This window comes from Scophthalmus maximus, chromosome 10, assembly GCF_022379125.1.
Source record: "Scophthalmus maximus strain ysfricsl-2021 chromosome 10, ASM2237912v1, whole genome shotgun sequence".
NCBI classification, from domain to species: domain Eukaryota; kingdom Metazoa; phylum Chordata; class Actinopteri; order Pleuronectiformes; family Scophthalmidae; genus Scophthalmus; species Scophthalmus maximus.
Genome location: NC_061524.1, coordinates 4924748 through 4931887, shown reverse-complemented (window position 1 = coordinate 4931887; position 7140 = coordinate 4924748). Strand labels below are relative to the sequence as shown.

General features: G+C 41.8%; 1 long non-coding RNA gene across 1 annotated transcript in view; it reads left to right on the top strand.

The window, feature by feature from the left end:
• The first annotated feature begins 3763 nt into the window (after nucleotides 1-3763).
• The window catches only part of LOC118283629, a 73175-nt gene continuing 69798 nt past the window's right edge, over nucleotides 3764-7140 (top strand). Inside the window, exon 1 of the long non-coding RNA XR_004784614.2 lies at nucleotides 3764-4565. This is a non-coding gene — a long non-coding RNA (uncharacterized LOC118283629). The remainder of the gene's footprint in view (nucleotides 4566-7140) is intronic.

Sequence of the window (7140 nt, the reverse complement as noted above, 5' to 3'; positions counted from 1 at the left end):
TAGCCGATAGAACAAGACAATTTAGCAGCCGAGTCCAGCTCTTCTTCTTCTTCTCTTCTTCGCCCCCCCCCCCTCCCCTCCCCAAACACACACACAAACACACACACACACACCCACACTCACACGGACACACTCCGATTTTAAGTCCTAAGGCGCATGGTTTTGTTTTTTTGGGTCTCGCCGACGACTCCGGTTCCAGTTGTGCGTAAAAAAGCGCGTCGTCGCTGCTGTTACCGAGGGGTGGCCCCGCTAGAGCCCCATCTCTCTCTACTCCATGTTGGATTGCAGGCAGCCGAGCAGCTCCAGCGACGCCGGGGGAGGGACGGAGGAGGAGGGAAAGAGAGAGAGAGAGAGAGAGAGAGAGAGAGAGAGAGAGAGAGAGAGAGAGAGAGAGAGAGAGAGAGGGAAAGGGGGAGGAGGGGGGGGCAGCAGGGCGGAAGCAGTGACGTCGATCCACATTTTGGAGAAGGGCCCACAATGGCTGCGAGCCGTGGGGGCCCGTGACAAACGGCAGTTCCTCCCCTCGATATTTTTTTTCTTCTTCCTTGATATTAAATACGGACATGTCACCATAACATGTCATATTCAAATCTGACGAGTTCCTATGTCTTTTATGCTTATTCCACAGGAGAGTCAAACATAATAGAATGAAAAGTGCGCACGCTCGTAGCCAGTTGGACACATTTTTGAAATATGTTATATACTGTATATCACAGAAAGCAACATGAGGCTTGTGGTAATATGATGCCTGCCATTGAGACCTTAGGGTTAGGGGGTTACACCAACACCATGTCTGATAACAATAAAATGATTAAAGGGTGTGGCTGATCTTGTTAACTTTTTTTTTTTTTTTGGAGTCCCATATCTTTGAGGGACTATCAGGTTAATCCACAGCAGCTCATCTCGTGCCGCCTTCTGAGAAGGGAAATAGTCTGCGGGACTGAGCTCTTCAAACGCCTATTGATCTCCTGAAGTGTGTGTGTGTGTGTGTGTGTGTGTGTGTGGGGGGGGGGGGGGGGGGGGGGGGGGGGGGGGTTAGATGATTAGCCACTTTTGTTTTCGTTGAGTGCTGCCAGATTTGTGTTCCTGCTTAACACAGTTGCCAGCATAGTTTTTTTTAGGTTCATGCCATGCCAAGTAGTTTAAAGAGCTTAGAACCGTGGTCGTGCAGCGCCATCAGCTGGTGGTTACCACGTCCTACACGTGGGGCGTTATGGTTATGACCTATAAAGAGTTCAGTGCAACAATAATGCTTTCAATCTTAATTTATCATTATTACCCACTGTAACTCTTTGTTTTTTCCCCCCACTAGCACAAGTCAGCTAGTAAACTTATTTCAAAACACAAATTCAGCTTAAAAAAAAAAAAAAAAAGGCATAATTTCATGACGACATAATGACTATAATAAGCAGCCCATATTAAATATCAGTATTTGAAAGTTAGTTTATAATAAAAGTAATAATATGCATCAGTGATCCGGCCGATATGAGCCTTTCACAGACATGTATCGACATTTGTGTTCGCTGATATGAAAACTTTTATTTAAGAAATGAACAATGCAGAAAAGACAAACGTATGTTTATTATATGCTAAAAAATATATATTTTTCTTAATTCAAGTTCTATAAAATTGGTTTAATTTGTGTTTTCTTTTCATCTAGTTCTTTTTTTTATAAGGTTTAGGGTTATATCGGCATCAGCCTCCTGAAATCCATATTGGTCGGGCTCTGTTTCATAGTTTGTCAGAAGAATTCAACATTTACTCTCAAGCTTCACAGTCGCTTTGGATATTTATATAGTTAAAGCATGTTTTACCAGTTTGTCAAATATCCCTATCAATAATAAAACACCAAATGTGCTTCAGCCTCTTTCCCACGAACAGCTGCAGTTTCACTTCATTTATTAAAATTACACTCAGTTGTTTGTTCACTTCTCAGTAGGGACGTTTCTTAGAATTTGACAACCGACCCACCAATGTGCATTCCTCTGTGTTTTCACTGTCTGATTTTATTTTGCAGAAGAAGAACAAAAAAACCCAACAACTTGCATGTGCACAGTGTGCGTGCTATGTGCAGTTTAGTGAAGTTATATAATGGGGATTTTTGGGGGGTATTTATTTACTGTAGCTCTTCTGCTGTTTGTACCAAAAGGAACAACTTGGTGGGTATTGGCAACCGAAACAACAGTTTTTGTGTCCAACACAATTTCACATTTTACAGTCGATGGCTTAAACTAATTTATTTCTGTCATCAGAAATATTTGGGAAATGCCAATGTCTGAAGATCTGAATGTTGGACTGCAAGGGTTTGAATATTGGAGTCCTACTCCAAAGTTGTTTGACATGCCATCAATCATCATTTTATATAAAAAAAAATGCATTTGTGAGCCTGGTAAGGTTATTCTTTTTTTCTCAAAATTAGAAACCTGAAGTTGTAATAATGTGTCATTGAGTAAGACATTGCATTATCAATCCTGGTAACATGGACATTTTATTGAAATTCATGAATATATTGCATCAACTCCAACAAGCATATTGACTTTGTGCTAAGTAATGAATGCACTAATGGTGGAATGCGGAAATAGTCATTTTCAAATCGAGACTGCCACCATGTGGTCAAAATATGAAGATTCATATTCAACGCCTGAAGGGAAATATTTTCTTTCTTTTCAAATCAGTTTTCATTTAACAATGTCATTGCTTTCAACATGTGTTTTTTATTTTATTGTCAAACCAGTTTTCATAGAACAATGTCATTTCTTTTAACATGCATTTTTTATTTACCACAAACTATTTTTTGCCATTGATTCTGTCTGTTCTGTGCTTTAGACTGTTTGCTGTTTGAATATGTTTTTTGGTGTTTTATCTGATCCTGCTTTTTTAAAAATATATATATAAGAAACTTATTTTTTTATTCTAATCTTTACCAGAATTCCCTGGCAGAAGAGATATTGTATCTCAATGGGACCTTCCCTGTTAAATAAAGGATAGCTAAAAACGATCAAGCTGTCAACCTACTCACTGTATCTATGTAAAGTGTCAGCTGTAAAGTATATATATATATATATATATATATATATATATATATATATATATATATATATATATACTTATAAGCATATGAACCTCATGCTTCACAATATTTGCTTTATATTCTGTATGCAACAGAAAATTCCTCTCATGGAATTGAAGGGTCATTCATCCAAAGCTCCCTTGTGTATATAAATAGCTAATGAGCAGACACGCACAACACACACGGACACACACACACGCACAACACACACGGACACATACGGACACACACACACACACACACACAGTCGGTCTCCCATTCATCATCAGTGAAGTAAACACCACACATTTAGTCTCAGTTTTCTGGTTTTCCCATGCGGCTCTGGGAGACCGACATTCATAATACCCCAATCACCCAATAATATCACATAATTGTTGCACGGTCTTACTCTTTCATAGATGCAACATATATATTATATCAGGATAAACCCCTTGAGATTTCTTTTCTCGTCTTTTGGTGATGAGAAAATACATCCCTTTTATTTTCTGACCTTACCTAAGTCTTAGTTTGTGGTAATTTGGATACATCAAAACTAAGTGTGGTCCAATATGCATGTGTGATATGGACACATAGGGGAAAAGGGGGAAGACCTGCATTTCAAAATTATTTTGTGTAAAACACATTAGGAATAATTCACATTATATTCGCATTTTTCTTATGTGTGAAAACATTACCTTGTCTGCAACTCCTCAACAGATTTGTACTCTCGCTTCTTCTTCGTCTTCTTCTTCGTCTTCTTCTTCTTCTTCTTCTTCTTCTTCTTCTTTGGAGTTTTACGGCAGCCAGCATCCGTAATGTTGCATTGCTGCCACCCTCTGGGATCATTTCACTATGCTCATATCTTCATATTAGATCCTTTTCATAAGCGCAGAGGCTCTAAAGAAGCCAAAATCCTATTTTATTCCAATTCCCCCTTTTGTCCCACATCACCTGCATTCAACGAGGACGTGTTCTACTGTTTCGGGTTGCTGGCTTGTCTTCGTCAAGTCCCGCACACTTGCTAAACCGGAAGTAAAAATACAACCACACGTTCATTTCCGCACCAAAATGGAGGACGTGGGCGCGCGCGCGCGCGCGCAATTACGATCAGGTGACCCAGTGGCCTGCTGGCGGCAGAACGACGCTGTTGCGTTCACGGTCAAATTGGATGCGTTCACGGTCAAATTGTTTGCTCGAACGTCTCACGCTTGCTCTTAAACTCAGACTCAAAAGTGTCTGAAAGTAAAATAGGTCGAGCAGTACGTCGCTGTTGACTCCCCCACCTGTCGATTCGCTTAGGAAAAGAAGGTTCAACCAAGTATTTGTAACGAAATTCACAATTTATTTATTTATTTTATTTTTTTTTAAAGTTAGCCACCAATCCGGAAACGTTGGTTAGCCCGGCTGACTAGCTAACAAGCTAGCTGATCTGGGTGGGAAAAGCCAAAGGAGCTAGCAACCTGCTACTTGACCAAGCTAGCTTCAGACGGAGTCACAACACGACGACCCTCATAAGGTAAGATCATTAGTTATATACACTTTCATGTAGGCTTTGAAGAGTTTGTACACCCTGCTGGATCCAACTACTGTAAGTATTTAGACCCCCTCTGTGTCCATTGCCAGCTGTTAAACATAAGTTGTTTTTTGGGGGGGGGGGGGGGGGGGGGTGTTGTGTGGCAGCCAGTGGATCAGGAAACACTGCACAGATCAGAGGGAAGGGAATTTATTCCACATACAAAAATATCTGCAATGTGCTGGATCCAAGTTGTCCTGCAGCCAGTGGAGAAAGTGAAAGTGAAAAGAGGCTGGCTCCTGCAACAGCACTGGGTGATCCAAAGCAGACCACAGAGTCCACCACTAACCAGAAACACGAGCTGGGGCCCTCGAGGGCCCCCGACTGACTGGATCATTCCAAACAATGTCACATTATACAATAACATTTTTTAATATCCGTTCGCCTGGTGTGATGGGCTTCGCTTACATGTTAGTGACCAAAGATTAATCAATGAATGGAATAACTGATCAATGGATAATCTGCTGAGGAACTCAATTCTTAGTTGCAACCTGTTTTTTTTGTTGTTGTCAATATGGACCGACTCTGTTGAGTTTGCTGTTCAGTATATTGTTTCTGACTTGCTCTGGCTGCTTTGGAGTATATGATGCGTTCATGTTGTGTGTGTGTGTGTATAAACTATTGTAGACAGTGATCACTTCAGCGCCATTTTATACATTGGGTTTTAGTGGAAGCAAAGGGGCAAAGTTTGGTAGAATATCGTAGGACTGTAATTGTCATCATCACTATCCAATGTAACCTGGTTTGGTTTGGTTTGCTTCTGTCTTGGGCCTTTTTCAGAGCAGACATTTTGACTCGGAAGGGAAAAAAACATGGTAGTTTCTGATTACATTCACGATCTGTTCTATCTCCTTGTAAGGTATAAACATTTGACAGTGAGCAAACAGACTCCACGCTCTCATTCAGCTTTAATTCATGTTGATATTTATTCCGTCAGTGACGCTCACTTTTGTGAAAAAGGGCTTATTAGTCGTGGCTTCACCTGCCACTTCCGTGGAAGGTGGACAAGACATATCACTCTTTCTAGCCATTTTTTATATTTCGGTGTAGAGTTCTGCTGTGGATGCTTTGACGTGTGTTGTGTTCATGTTCGCATTTTGTAGTCCTGGTGCGTAGAACTATCTCAGAATGTAAAAGTATCATAGCAGGAGCCATCTAGTGCCCGTGTGAATAGTGAATAGTGCAAGTGCAGCCTTGGAAACCTCTCAGAAATGTGCCTGTGGGTTTGTGTGTGTGCAACATGCAGCACGTGACAAAGCTCCCCGCATTGCTGTAATGCGTTTCGTCAAAAGATTCAATTTGATTGTTGAATGTGAAGCAGAATCTGAAAATGAATGGTTCTTCTCTGATTTGCAGTTGTGTTTGAATGTTGCTACATATGAATGAGTGATGTTATTTCAATAAGTAACATTCTCTTTAGCTCCGAAGTAATTATAAAAGGTGGCATTAGTGTTTTGTTTGAGATAAAACAAAAGTTTTGAGATAAAATGTCCAACTTTTTTTGTAATACAAGGTCATATTAGATCTCATGAAGGGGAATAACGCTGCTTCTCTGTCCCCTATGGGTTCAAATGTTCATGGTTTTTTTTGCATTTCTCCTTGATGTTAAGGGGATTCACTTACATATCTGATATCGCCAAAGTCTTTGGAGGGAAACCTTGGCAGTGACAAGGACGTAGTGCATTAGCAATTTTGGGGATCAATTTAAACATAAACACACGTATAATGAAAATGGTGTCCTTAAAAAACAACTTTGGTCATACACTTGACTTATAAACACACGTTTGACTACGTGTTTCACAACGTTTTCTCCAGAGCAGCTCCAGTCACAACAGTAAATACATAGACGCTTTTTTTTTTTTAAAGGGGGGGGGCGCGAGTGTGTCTCTAATTCAAACCACACCGCACGGCGCTCCCCTCTCATAGTGACCCCTCCTGAGTATCACAAAACATTCATCAGGCCTGACTCCGTGACCTCCCTGCATCCCCAGCCCCCCGGCCAATCAGAATCAAACCAGACAGCGTCGCTCTGTCTGTAACTTTTTGTACACGTACATAAAAGCCTCCTTTCCCCTCAAGGGTGCTTACACCCCTAAAGCCACACACCCCCTTAAAAAACCAACACTGGCACTGCCCTGCACACTAATGACCCCCCCCCACCTTCTAACCCCCCCTCTTCCTCCCTACTACACCCCCCCCCCCCCCCCCCCCCCCCCCCCCCCCCCCCCCCCCCCCCCCCTTGTTGCAACACTCCGCATCCAGGTGATAAATGAGGTTGCCCCAGTGTGTGGTATCGGGTCAAAGGTCAACCTAACAGTCCTTGTTGGGATTTGAGGGCAAGTGGAAGTCACTGGGACGTGGGTTACCAGTCTGGTCCAACTGCTGCCTCACGTCAACAACGCTGTGCTCGTCTGCTCCAGCAGAGGGAGACAGAGCCTCAGTTAACTGCTCAAACGATGACGTGGTTCTCACCAATAGTATCGAATATGCTATGATGAAGTGCTATATATTTATGCTT